We start from the raw sequence: 15,380 nt of genomic DNA on the forward strand, positions 1-15,380 counted from the left end.
CTTCATTTTTTGAAGGCTGGTTTTGCTGAATATGGCATTCTTGGTTGATAGTCTTACTTTCAACAGTTTGAAGACAGACATCCCAGTGTCTTGTAGTCTCCATGGTTTCCAATAAGAAGTAAGCTATTAATTTTATTAAGGATCACTCTATGTGATCCTTATGTTACCTTGTTACCTTGCTGCTCTCAAGCTTTTCCTTCTATCGGTTTGACGATAATTTTTTCTAGTTGATTTTTTTAAGTCAAATTTTGGAAGTTTTAGGCCACTATTTCTTCAAATATATTTTTCGACCCTTTCTCTTTGCATATGTTTGTATGCTGCACAGATCTCTGAGTCTCTGTTCATTTTTATTTACTCTTTCCCTTTCTGCTCCTCAAACCGGGTAACCTCTATCTCTCTCTTTTTTTGGGTTAAACAACAACTTGTAACTGAAACATAATCTCAAACAGTCTCATAAAATATGTTACAAATGATAGCGCAAAAAAATAAATTTTGCACAATAACTCCATGTTCAGCTATACAGTGTACCCTTGAACTGGCAGGGCACAAGTATCTTGAATAGTTTCAAATTTGCAAATAAAGAATGTCACAAAAAGCTATGTATTTATATACAGCAATCGCATAAGAAAATTTGACCTAAAACAAAGGTAAACTAACTTTCTTGAAACCTCTTAGATTCTATACCAACTGGACAATCTCTGCCTAGTGTGAAGAATAGTCATGTGTGCGTTTTTTTTAACTTCTAAAATCTAGTCCAATGGAACAGCTTTAAGTTTTACCATCTGGCTTGTGTTCACAGCAGATTTTAAAGACTGCTTGTTCAACTACAGTCACATACTATATCCCAGGTATGGAAAAATAAGTCTTAAGTTCAATTTTTTCCAGTTTTGTTTCCATAATTTTAAACATCACACTTTAACCGTGCAGGAGTTAGAGGTTTATTATCAGTTGATGCAAGAGTAAATAAAATTCAAAGCAAATTCAATATTGCTTAAGGGAACACTGTAAAGTAATAATTCTTGATATTACATGCCTCATATGATCCATTTCAAACCATAGAAAATTACATCCTTATGTGTCACTGTTCCAAGACAAACAAATATGAACAGCTAAAACATCTTAAAAATGTGCCAAGCTTATAAAGTGTCAAACAAAACTTGAATTTTCCATACATTCTCCTGTCAAATGAAGTTATTTCATATATACCACTCCTCTTGCAAACTGGTCTCCTATTGCCTTTCATTTGACCTAGATCAGCGGTAAGACCAAAAGAAAGATCAGATCGGTATGTGATTTCTCTCCCAAGACAGTGATCTCTCTCTTCTATCTCTAGAAAAAGACCTGCTCTGGCTACAGGAGAAGCTTCTTCATCTTGGGATCTGTGGCGAGGTGGAGGACTCTTTCTCTTATAATCATCTCTATGATGATGACCCCAAGAGGGAAGTGGGCCATGATTTCGACTTTTCGCCAATGGACAGGTCCACTCTTACTGGACAGCCACATGGTATTCTCCCACCTAGCTCTCAGACAGCATCGGCTTCATCTCCAGCATCTTCAAATTCAACAGGAGCAAAGGCGGGAGGTTTCTAGCAACCCACACACTTTGGAGTGTTCTATAATAGCCAAAAAGTCATTTCTGTTCAGCCCTGTTTCCATTGTTTCCAAGATTATCTACATAAACCTTATGATCGATGATGCTTTTCAAGATCTTGGGTTAGAAATGCAGAGGCTCAAGTTCACACACCCTTGGCCTCAGACTGGTCTTCTGCTCCCTTCCACCTGCTTCCTCACATGCTCTCACCAACCTAAAATCCACAAAATGGCCTAGGTAATCTCTTTTGATCTATATTGAAGTTCTCTTATTCATTCTCCTGCCTGCCCAAACCTGTTACTGGCCTCCTTAAGTTCATTTTTTATTTTAGTTATTGGACTTTTCAACTCCAGAATTTCTATTTAGTGTACTTTTACAATTTCCATGTCATTATCAATATCAAGATATTCTAGTCAATATTATTATTGATATTCTCTATTTGATAAGACATAGTTCTCATACTCTCCCTTAATTCTTTCTTCATCATTTCTTTTAGTTATTTTAATATATTTACAATAATTGCTTTGAAGTCTTTATCTACTAAGTCCAATATCTGGTCTCTCTCATGAATATTTTCTGTTGGGTCTTCTTTTCTCTTGTATGTGTGGCATGCTTTCTTATTTTTTTGCATTTGTCATAATTGTTGTTGTTGTTGTTGTAGAACACTGGGTATTTTAGATAATATATTGTAGCAATTCTAGTCAGATCCTTTCTCCCTCTTTACTGGTATTTTTTTTTCCCTGTTAGTTATTGTTGCTGCTTTTTTGTTTAGAGAATTACCTAGACTAATTCTGTAGGTTCTGTATTATCAGTAATTGAAACCACTAAATTGTCAGCTACTTTTTTGTTTTGTTTTCATTTATGCTTAGCTTCCTCAGGTTCATCCCTATGTCAGTAAAATGTAGTAGTCAGCTATTTCAGGTCAGAAGATCTCCTTAAATGCCTTGCAAATTTGTCTTCCTCCATTTGCCAAAGGGCTCTGTGTAAGAAGGCATACCTTCAAACTTTAGGCAGTTTACAAGACTTAGCTTTCACTCCCTCCCTGTTCAGGGCTTCTATTTCAGCCAGAACAGAGTGGGTCTTATCTTTGACCAAGTTTTTCCTGGGGCTGTGCACAGCCTGGTGTGTGAGCAGTCTTTGAGATCTCCAAGGGTATGTCAGAGCTTTTTAAGTTCCCTATGGTTATCTTGTTCTTCCTCATTTCCTTTTATATTCCTGGCTAGGCTCTTGTTTGCCATAAGCAAATCAAGTCGTAGCCTTAGGCAGCTGTTGTCAAGTGACTGATATTGCTTTGGTAACATAAGGGTATGTAGGGATTTTTTTTTCCCCTTGATGAGCTGAGCTCTGAGTTGAACTGAATAGCCATAACACCTGGGAATAGAGATTTTCCCAGCAGCTGGAAATTCAGACAACATATTTACTATACTCTTAAAAAGGTGATTTTAATGGAATTTCAAACAGGTCAGTCATCTTAGTTGGCTACTAGAACACTGGCTTTTCATGACTACTGCACTACAGAGCAGGGAGGGGATGAAGGGATAGGGGAATAGCCCCAAGTTAAAAAGTTGCATAACTTGCTGTGTTAAGAAGGTTCAGTAGTTTCTCATAGATAAATGATTTTCGGTTTTCTGTGGCTTTAGTTAATTTTGATGTCTGTAATAGTAACTGGTTAGTTTTGTTTTGCCAGTATTTTTAAACTTTTTTTTTTTTTTTTTTTGGTGAGAGAGAAGCTCACTGAGGTAATCGCTGCATTATTCTGGTGTTCACTCCCTCCTATTTTTGATAGTTAAGCTAAATCTTCATTGTGAAAGAATATTGTCAGTACTTAACTTTACTATATTCTTTTTAATCATGATCCCGAAGAATGCAATGTTTACAGTATTTGACGTCCATGGGAAAATGCATAGTTCACAACCTGTCTTAAGGATGTAATTTCAGTTATGTAGGTCGTCTGAAGCTCATTTTTAGATTCTTCAGGAAAGAATCATGAAAATAATATTTCCTATATTCTTGTGTAGAAATAAAACTGTGCTGTGACTTTTGTAATTGAATGTCAATTTGACTGGATATAAGATCCATGATTTATAGTTTATTTTTTTGACTATCTTAAATATTCTGTGATATAAAATGTTTTTATCAAAAATCTGGTGGCCACATGAGTTTCTTTCCCTTGTAAGTCATTTGGTCTTTAGCCAAAGGATGGTTTCTTGTTTGTTTTCAATAATTTTAGTTCACTGCGTCTCAGTGTTGGTTGTTCTGGGTAGACTTTCACAATTATGTGGCATGCTGTTTTATTATATAGATTCAGATAAAATTTTAGTTCAAAGAGTTTTTTGAATTATATTTTTAGTATTTTTTTCATTCATTATTTGTGTTTTCTTTTTTAGGAACTCCAAATTTATGTGTATTGCTTTTCATTTGTATCTTTTCTATATCAACTACTTTCTCTTGAATGCTTTTTGTCTCTATTTTAAATTTAAAATAATTTCCTCTTTCAATTGTTACTGTTGGGGCAATTTAAAATTCACTGTTGCTCCTGTAGCATTGAGGGGTCTTTGGTTCTTTTCATTGACACAGTAAATAATTATAGACCAGGAAGATTTAGAAAAAGTAAGATTTATTAAAGTACTTTTCAAGGGAGAAACAGGCTATGCCAAAGAAGGCTGTAGCTCCGTGGAAGAGGGGAGGTCTATATTATATTAGGGCCATGATGAGAGGTTATGAGGGTGGTGCTAGAAGATTGGCATGTGGCTGTTACATAACCCTTTGCCTATTGCGTATGCGGTTACCCAGAGTTCAGTTTATTACAATTGAATTCATGCACTTCAGGCATATCGATGATATTATAATGATGGTTTAATGAGGTTAGGTCAGGAGGAGGTTAGTGTAGGACTGATTGTGCTTGTGCTTGAGGCTACTATTATAATGGCTACTATATTATGGCTTTTCACTTCTTTGTACCTCAAGATGTCGGAGTAATTTATAACCATAAAATGGGGATCCTAGGGAGGTCCTAAGAGAGATCTTTGGGAGGAGGTCTTCATTCCCCAATTGCTCATGTCTACCTAACTACCTAACACTATCACAAATCATAATGTTATGCTTGTTTATCTTGTATTCTTTTCGTTAGTTTATTTTTGAAATGAAGTTTTTCTTTTTTTTATAACTTTCTTGAATTCTATAACCTCTATTTTTAAACCATTCTTTAATCATTTTTTTAGTATTTTCTAGTTGTAATTTATGTTGCTTTTACTTAGTGTTTATCTACCTCTTAATTTCTCTTGGTTAATTTTGCGAGTACATATGTCTGGGGGTGTTTTCATTTTATGAAAATTTCCTAAAACTTTGAATAGAAAAAATGCATCAGGATAACTCTTACAGCTTTATTGCTTTGGCAATCCCTTTTCTGTTTTTTTTCACAGAGATAAAAATATGCTCTTATGCTGTCTGAGATATGCCTTCTCTTCCATTCCTGGTTCTATTTGGATCTTCTTTTTTATTTGACTTTATTGGCTAATGTGTGTTTTATCCACAGTAGTTTCTTCTTACAGGAGGAATTTTTCCAGGAATGGAAATTTGGTTCATAAATTTGTAGATTCCAATATTACTCCAGCATCAAGGTTCTCTGGGAGTAATATGTATTGAACACTTCAAAACTACCTTCAAATTTTGGCTACTCTTAGTTGGTTTGTCATAGTTTTCAGTGAACACTTGTTAGTTTTGGAGTTTATCAGTTCTCATAGTCATGATAAACCCTGCTGTCTTTCTCCATGTGGATATTATAGGTGTCAGTATTTTTTTCTTGCTTCTATTTTGGGATATGTAAGCTACTGGCTTACTAACTTTTATTATAAATGTTGTCTGTATGTTTTTATTTAGGTTATTCTGGTTTCCCTGTGTGCGTTAGAGAGGGAGAGGGAGAGAGAGAAAGTATTTTAAAGGAATCAGGGAAATTAAAAAACTATATTGCCATTCTTAATATCTCTCTGAAATCCTAATGATTATATTTTAACAACCCACTCTTTATTTAATTTTGTTGTTATATAATTTTTTAATCAGAGATCTTGTATCTTTTCTGAGCTCTTGCTTTATAAAGACTATGTATTATTTCTTTAGTTTCATGGAGAAATATTGATCACAACTTTTATCATGTAGATTGTATAATATGTCTGGTAAATATTAATAAATATCTAGGTGATTTTTCTTTTCCTCCTTTTTTTCTTTAATTATTTTTATTTGGCATGCTAACATTTTCTTTTCAATGCTCACTCAAATCTTAAAAGGAGTGGAGGAAAGGGACATTGGAGAGTAAGTTTTAAAAAACTTTTTGGAAAATATAGTCTTAAGAATATATTAGAAGTACTTATTGCAGAAGTTCAGCAATTTGAGGGACACTTTTTTGTGCATAAAAAGTTCATCTGCCCTCAAGCATGACTCTTCTGTAGAATAATTATAATTATAAAGTCTCAAGTGAAGATATTGTGTGTGTTATTTAATCTATACTTCTCTTAACTTAACAAAGACCGAATAGTTGCAGGGCTTTTTACCATCTATGATCTTTCCTCCATTATTCCATGTCAACAGTAATATTTTCCCCAAATATCTAGTACCTTCTTGTCTAACACCACATAATTTGTCATTCCATGAATAGCAAACAGGGTTCAGGAGTATAGATTTCCAAAGAATTAAATTTTTTGTTCTAATTCAAAGAGGAATTATTTTGTTCCTTGGAATATAAAACACATTTTGCAGACTTCAAATCTTTTTATGGACTTGAAAATAACATATTTTCACTAGGTGATTTGTATTACCCTGGACCAATATTTATAGTATTTAGCATGCGTTCTTCATATATCATATTTTGTGGATTTAGGTATTTTCTATTTTAATAGTTACTATCTTTAATTGTTGTTTTTCTTTCTTCTAAGTTTATTTCTAAGAAGGCATCTTCATCCTGCTCTCTTAAACCGGGATATCAGGATATGTTCCACAGACAATCTCTCATTATCAACACTATCATCAGTTTTACCAGGTGTAGGAATTCTTATGATTTTTATCCTGTTATGGCTATTATTGCATGAAAAGAATATTGAACACGTAAGAGCCTATGCCTATAAAAATTTAAATTTCTACTTTTTGATGTAAATCTGATGCCTCTTTTTTTTTTTTTTCACTGTTAGGGAAAACTAGTCAAATAGCTTTCATTCACTTTTTCTTTTAATAATTCAGTCTATATTCATTGAGTCCTTTCTATGTGCAAAGCACTAAGTGGCAGACAAAAAACCCTTATCTTCATTTTAATGAGAGTTGAAGACTATTCAACTAAATCTGCATGACTTCCATGGGTCTCCTTTGTAAAGGCTTCTTAAACTGCTTACCTTCACTAACTTCAAATTCTATTATTTTCTCTTTGTACTTTAGTCCTATGAGGATTTTATTTGATAAGATACTAGTTTTCCTGATTAATTATAAATAATGCTGAACATTTTATAGAGTAGCTTTCAGGAAAAGATTGAATGCATCAGGGCTCCAAGGTAACATAATTTAAGCTTGGATCAGAATATAATTTAAAAGTATTTGTACCAAATGCAAGACTTTTAAAAAGAAAAACACAGAAAGAAAATGAAACAAGTTGTGTAATATAGGCCACTTTGGCATTTAATATGAAAGGGCATTTTACAAGCTGGTTAAATATCTACAGAAATATTGACTGCTTCCCAAATCAACCATCCATCAATATGTGTGGAGATTTCCAGCTAAGTGTTTGCAACAAATTTAACATTTCTCCTGTTCAAATTGCTTGCACAGAATCCATAAAAACCAGTTGTCTTTTACCTGTATTGTAAGATACCAGATAACTGAGAGTTATAACTATCTTTAGTCAACTGGTTAATTATTAGTATTTTGATTACTTTTTAATTTTGAATTTTCTCTAAAGTGAAATTCGCTCGATATTTTTCTCCAGTGGCATGCCTTAACCTCATGATGTCCAGAAGGTCGGAATAAATCAAACCAATTATAATTGTGCTCTTTTGAGCCCAGTAATTATTAGAGATAGCAAGATGGAGATCTTCACCAGTCTACCCTGAACTATCTTCTCAGTTCACATTCTCGTGCGTGCCTGTTTTTATTATAGGCTCATTTTCAAAGTTGGTAAATAGACATTTAGCTTCAACTAATCCCTGTTATTCATTCTACTGTGTTTATCTTGTAAATTGCACAGCTGTGATTTTTTAAAAATTAGCTTAGATGGGAATGTTATGATTTCCTCACCAACTCTTAAAAAAAATTTCCTACTTTGACCCAAATTGCCCCTGAGCAAGCAAGCCACATCCAGGCATTTTGACGTCATCTGCCTAGGATTAAAGATGACATTTTAGAGACACTAAGTTGGTGTGGAGACGAGGAAGGACAGTAGTCACAGATTGTAGCAAACATTAGGTGACACAGTCTTAGAGTAGGTTCCCTGAAAATAGACTCTAAGATAGGAATGATGTGCAAAAGACTTTCTGAGTTATGATCACAGAAGTTAAACATCTAATAAAGTGAGAATTCAGAATTAAGCAGAAGGAAAAGGTGACCTGTAATGTGGTCTCAACTAAGGCCCCAGACAAGACATGGAAGGCTCTTGAGCTGGGACAGCTTTTCAGAACCTTTGTTTCCCTGTATCAGCTTCCTTGGTGGTGGCATAACCTTAGACATACAGTTCCCTATAGCTGAGGGCAATCCCTAGTTATAGATAGAGCTTGAACTTTCAGCATCCAAAAAATCCTGACATCTGGGTTATGCATATTTAGGCTTGAAGTAAATATCTGGGCTGAGCTTCAGAGAATCCATTATGGTCAGTAAGTTAGGAAGACTTAGGGTTAGAGAGTGTACAGTTGTGCTTGTTACGTTTCAAGGAGTGTAATGATTAAAAAATAGCACTGCTAAGCTTTCACAGCTGTGAGGGAAGATTTAATAGTGTAATAACATCCATGTTTCTTCAAAATGAGTGGTTTTCAGCCAAGACCCCAAATAGGTAATGGCTTTTCCTATATAAACTACAACCCTTTATCAACACAGAATGAAGATAATAGAAGGCAAAACAACAATTATTTGGGTAAATGTTCAGGGAGACAAATAATATGAAATGAACACACACGGAGAAAGATGGTTTTGTCTTTCCTGGGTATTAAGTAAAGCAGGAAGCTGATTTTTCACAGAGCATTTGGGGGAATCCAACTATAAGAATATTGATCATAAAAGCTGGAGTCTATAACTAACTTTTGGATTTTCCTTCTCCAGTAAGAACAAAGTGCTTGTTATGGGACAATGCTCCTAAGGGAAACTACAAAATGTAAAAATACAAAAAAAAAAAAAAAACTCTTTGAAAGTATTAGAGAACTACTAAGCCAGCCAGAACGTAAAAGGCCAGAATCTGAGAGGGAAAGAAAGCACACTGAGATGGATCCAGTTCCAAAGGAGTTTTCCCACTGGGGCAGTTGACAGTTCATAAGTGAGATGGGGCTCAGAGGCTCAGGAGCCAAGCTGAAAACAGTGATTGTGGGTTGAGACACTGACCTGAGCTTCGTGTAGTTTCATGAGGCTGTGAAATTAAATATGTACTCTTGGACTCCAAGTCACCCAGTGGAAGATAGACCAAGATCTTGATACCAGAGAAAAAAGAAGTGTATTGAGATGTACAAAACCATTGGCCCACCCTTCCAGTTAAGACATTTGCTCATCTTTAGGCAAAGGAGTTAGAAGGCAAGAGGAAAGCAATAGATAAGAGAATAGGAACATGAGCAGAGCTATCAGTAGTCTCTCTGTGCTTTGGAGATTAATGGAAGTTCTGGGTTCGCCAAAGAGAAGGTACCCTGGTAAACACCCCAACTGCTAGTATAGGAGTAAGCATGAACTCCAGTAGGAGGAATAAAGACATAAGCCAGCTCTCAGAAAACTCTGAAATCTACCTTCAGACAAGCTCAAACTGAACTGAAATAAGGCTATCCACAACAGAGGAAGATGGTATCAGCCCAATTTTTAAGTTATCTGTATAAATTTTAATACATACTGTGTGTCATTCAATTAAAATTATTAGGTTTACCAGGACTCTGGACTAAATTTGTTTAAAAGGAGGGGAAAATAGGCCATAAAAACAGACCCACATGAAACTTCAGTTGTCAAAATTAATGAAAACAGGCTTCAAATAACTGTAAATACTATGTTCACCAAAATAAGTGATAGGTAGAAGATTTTCTACAGAGACTTGGAATTCATAAAACAAAAATCAAATAGAAATTATAGAGATGAAAAATAAATTAAAAACTCTATGTGTTAATTTAACAGCAAATTGAAAAAATAGCTAAAAGGAGATTGAGAAAACTATAAAATAGTCAGTAGAAAATATCTAAATTAAAGCATGGAGAGAAAATAATAAAACTATGGGAAAACATAAATGACACATGGAAAACAGTGGACATGATTAATGTAAATATGACTGGAGTCCCAGAAGAAGAGGAGAGTGAGAATGGGGTAGAAGCAATATTTGAGGAGATACTAGTAAATAATTTGCCAAAACTATTTAAAGACATCAAACCACAGATTCAAGATTTACAAAAAAAGTAGAATAAATGCAAAGGAATATATAATTAGGCCCATTGAAGTTAAACTGCTAAAAACCAAAGTCATTTAGATGATTTTAAATTAGAGAAACTACAACATATTACATCCAAAAGGCAACAGTGAAATTCAGAGCTTTCTTAATAGAAATAACTGAAGCTAGAGATATAAAATACTATTTAAAAAATATCAATAAAACATAAATGCCAACATATAATTTTATATCTAATAAAACAGCCTTCAAAAATGGTATAAAATAACAAACAGAAAGAGAAAATTCATAACTGGATCTGCATTAAAAGAAATTATAAAAGGCTTGTTTAGGCAGAAGAAAACTATGAAAGTATAGAAATACAGATATGAATAAATAGTATTAGTAATAGTATGTACGGGGAAAGTAAATCTAAACATATCGATTACAGAAAACAATATGCCTTGTAGACTTCACTGTCTATGTACAATTAAAATACATAAAATAATGCTGAATTTGTTAAGGAGAGTTAAAATTGTTTTAAAGTATTGATGATATCTCAGATGTATACAAAAACTCACTTATTTTGATAAGTCAAAGATTGTGTAGCCACTGAAAGAAAAGTAAAATAATTTATCATAAGTGAATAGAGAAACAAATGAAATGATAAAAATGTTATTCGATGGGTCCAAAAGAAGGCAAAAAAGGATGACAAAAGATTTTAGAACACATAGAAAAATGAAAACAAATGGTAAAATGATAACTTTAAACCTAGATATAGTACTAATTACATTATATTTAAGAGAGTCTTTTATTGCAGATTATATGGGGCAAGTATAAAGCAGGACACGAAAAAAGAGTATCAGCAAAATTTTTGCAGTGCTCAAAGAGAAATACAGATAAAAGTCAGAAAATCAGAAGAGAGATGTCCTCAAGTGATGAGAAAATGAAAAGAGATAAAACTCTGGATATGTATAGAGTTCTCTGGTAAGTGCTTTTGCCTCATTTAAGAGTATAGTGTGTATATCCTTATTCTATAAATTTACTCTCCATTATTCTCATCTAATTGTTTCCATCACAGAGGGTTGAATTAAATGACTCCTCTGAGTGTTGATAGGAGTATATCGATAGGGTCCTTTCTTCCTCTTTCTACAGTAAGGATCCTAGTACTTGAAGTGGATAAAGCAAAGCTGTGGCCATTTATAACAAACTTGAATCAAATACAAATATTGCAGATAGTTCCTAAAATAAAAGTTACACGTTTTATTTATATTAAATAAGGCTAATTGCTTATAAGTATGATTGAGACATGAGTTCCTCTCACTCTACCTGAAATCTCAGGCTATTCATGGTTGGGGAGGTGATAACTGTTGGTTAAATTGGATATGGGGAAGTTAGTTTTCCCCTTGTAAGCATCAAGAGTCTTGGAATTTCTTTTGACGTTTCATCCTGTCTACCTTTAAAGTTCTGTTACTCATTGATATGAATTGAGAAATATTAATAATGTGTGGAAAGAGCACTGGATTGGATTGGCGTAAGACAAATTTGTTCTACTCTGATTCGATATATTCTATTACCTGTAATTTTATGAACTACTCTCAGTCTCAGTTTGCTGTTTATGAAGTGAGAGAAGAAACAAGATTTAAACAAAACATTTTAGTGTTTTCATGAAAATTAGATGCTTGCATCACTAAGTGATTTTTGCATTGTTCATTCAGCGAATATTACATTCCTACTCTGTACTTTACTTTTGGTGCTGGAGATACAAAATTGAATAACATAGGCATTCCTGCTCTTTAGTAGCTTATATTCTTCTGAGGAGAGACAGTCAATAAGCTAATAAACAAGTGAAATGTTAAGTATAAAGACAGCACATGGCTATTTTTACACGAGTTTATCAGGGAAACTCTAATAGGTGGGTTTTGAGTAGACAATCTAAAAAGTGACACTTTTATTCTAATGCCAGATGTTTTAGGAATGGCAGCAAAAGCAGACAGGTTACCAGGAGAATGCTGCATTCACATAATTGGTGGATTATGGGATTATTCACGTACTCTGAGACCAAAGACTGATGAGTATAAAAATGTGCTTGACATCAAGTGGTGGCCTTGAAAATACTGTCTCTAAAAAAGTCACTGAGTTAAGAAGTTGCCTTCCAGATATGTCTATGGAAACCTTTTCACAGATCTACAGGGGACAACAGTGTCTCTAGGGACTACTTCAGGCTGCAATTATGCCAGTAGACTTGGATGGCTTTGTTCCACATGGCTTGATCCCACCTGGTACTGCTCTTCTTGTGATGAAGACAGAAGAACAAGAAGGCAAACACAACTGTATATGTGCATGTAAAGACTCTGCCAGTGGAAAGGAAATAGATTGTAAAGGTGGAAATCAATGCCTTCTAAAATCTTGGCAAATAAATGAAATTTGATAGGAACTAGGATTGCATTGCATTTTCTTGGGGGAAGGGGTTGGCAGGTTTTTTTTTTTTTTTTTTTTTTTTTTTTTTTTCTTCACAGCACATTAAATATGTTAGCCCACTCTGTGGCTTCCGATAAGAAATCAGCTGTTAATCATATTGAGAATCTCTGTACATAACTTGCTGCTTCTCTTTTCCTGATTTCAAAATTGTCTCTGACTTTTGATGGTTTTATTAAAATATGCCTTGTGTGGACCTTTTTGTGTTTATTATTTTGAAGCTTCTTTGTATGTGTAAATTTTTATCTTTTATTAAACATATGAAGTTTTCATCTATTATTTTTTTAATACTCTTTATGCCCCTTTCTCTCTCCCTTCTCCTTCTCAGACTCTCATCATATATATTTTGGTCCTTTTCTTGATGTTCCATAGGTCCCTTAGGCTCTGTTCTCTTTTTTCATTCCCACTGGATAATTCAAATTGTTTTGCATTCAAATTCACTGGTTTTGTTTGCTGCTCAAGTCTGCTGTTGAACATCTCTTATGAATTTTTCATTTTAGATACCATACTTTCCAGACCCAGAATTTCTGTTTGTTTCCCATTTATAACTGCCATATCATTATTGATATTATAATTTTGTTTATTCTTTGTTTTTCTAGTTTCCTTTAGTTCTTATCTGTAATTACCTTTAGCTCTTTGAGCATATTTGTGATAGTTGATTTAAAGTATTAGTCTAGTAAGTTTAGATCTGGGCTCTTCCTCAAAGTTTATTTTGTCAAGTTATTTTGTTCCTTTGAATGAGCCATGTTTCCCTGCTCTTTTGTATGCTTTGTCATTTTTGTTATTGTTATAAAGTAGACATTTAAGTATTATAATGTGGCAACTCAGGAAATTAAATTCTTCCCTTTTCCTGAGTTTGCTGGTTTTGATTGTTGAAGTCTATACAGTTTCTTATTTGTCTAGTGACCTTTCCAACATATTTTTACAAAGACTGTAATTCTCAATGTGTGTTATCACTAAGTCTCTGTACTTTTAGCTTGTGTTCAGCTAATGTTTTGACAGATTTTCTTGAATACCTACCTGCAGCTAAAAAGAAAAATAAAATAAAAAAAACCTACTTCCTTAGTCTTTGAAGATTGGATCTCTGCTGCGATGTTTCTTTAATACTTAAGCAGGGTGTTGACAATTCTGCCTTACCCTTCATTTAGTTTCTGCTTACACTGAGCCTAGCATTCAGCCAGATGTGAAAGATTAGGGTATCCACAGATAATTCCCAAGCATCCATCCTTCCCTGAGAATCTGCATGACTTTATAAATTCCTAGTATACACAGGAACTACTAAATTACATAATTTCAAATTCTTTCCCAAGTTTTTCATCACCAGTTTTACATAGTCTATTATATGTTTTTTGTTCCAGTAAGCTGTTGGTGTTCTGTTTACCTTACAATAGTTTCAAACAACGTTCACTGCTTTTCCATACTGATTGAATTCAGAGTTAGTGAAACAGAGACATGTATCTTGTGTCAGTTCTTCAGGTAGCCCTCAGACGGTTAGACAGACAATAAGCGGTGAATAAAGTCTGCTCTGCTCCCTCTGGAATCAGGGCCCAGGTCTCACACTGGGAACATGGGCTGCCATCTACCAGATTACCAACCATCTGGGGAAAGGGTGAGGCAAGAACAAGTAAAAATACCACAAAGCTTTCCTGTTATTTTTAACTTGTCTTTTTATTGATTCAGTGTTCACTTGGTTACTGTAAACCTTTCACTGTTTTCTGGACTTCTGACAAAGTTGTTTAGATAATTTTTTTCAATGTTTCCTTGGAAGAATGAGTTTGGAGCTTCCTACTCTGCCATTTTGCTGACATCATTCTTTTTGAACTTAAAAAAGTAATTCTAATAATTTTTATTTAGATTCTCTTATATTTTATAAACTGAAAAACTTACAATAATATCTTAATTTAATTTTTATACCTATATATGTGTAGAATTACATTATATGTGATACTATATATAAACATAAATTATATGCATGTTTGTTTGTATATACATACACACACACACACACATACATACACATTAACTAACTACTCAGCTAACTAGATATCTCATAGTACTGCTATGACTGCTAAAGAGTTGTTATATATAAATAACTCCAAAGTGGACACTGGCAGCTACGTTTCAGGTCTTCTGAAACTGTCAAGTGAGGAATGTAAATGAGGTTCCTTAAAAAAAAAAAATACATATATGTATTATATATATATATTATATATAATACATATATATATGTGTTACAATATAAGTATTCAACAGATATCCTTGGGGGTGGTCCTTGTATGCCTAATTTGCTGAGAGTTTTTTTTTTTAAGTTTATTGGGGTAACATTGGTTAATACAATTATATAATTTTGAGGTGTACATTATAATTTGACATCTGTATATTCTATTGTGTATTTACCACCCAAAGTCCAGTTTCCTTCAGCTACCACATATTTCATCTCCTTTATCCACTTCACCCTCCCCCTACCCCCTATATTTGACCCCGTTTACCCTATCTACCTCCCCTCTCCTTTCTCCCCACTCTACCCTCTGGTAACCACTAGTCTATAGTCTATGTCCATAAGTTCGTTTGTCCTGTTCATTTGGTGCTTCTAGGTTTATAACCCACATGTAAGTGACATCATGTGATTTTCATCTTTTTCAGTCTGGCTTATTTTGCTTAGCATGATTATGTGAAGGTTTATCGATATTGTCGCAAATGGCAGTATTTCATCGCTTCTTATGGCTGAGTAATATT

General features: G+C 33.9%; 1 pseudogene; it reads right to left on the reverse strand.

Moving 5' to 3' along the window:
• Nucleotides 1-1,164: 1,164 nt before the first annotated feature.
• LOC105294463 lies at nucleotides 1,165-3,444 on the reverse strand (annotated as a pseudogene).
• Between the last annotated feature and the right edge of the window lie 11,936 nt (nucleotides 3,445-15,380).

The sequence above is a fragment of the Pteropus vampyrus genome, unplaced genomic scaffold, assembly GCF_000151845.1.
Source record: "Pteropus vampyrus isolate Shadow unplaced genomic scaffold, Pvam_2.0 Scaffold87, whole genome shotgun sequence".
Taxonomy (NCBI): Eukaryota; Metazoa; Chordata; class Mammalia; order Chiroptera; family Pteropodidae; genus Pteropus; species Pteropus vampyrus.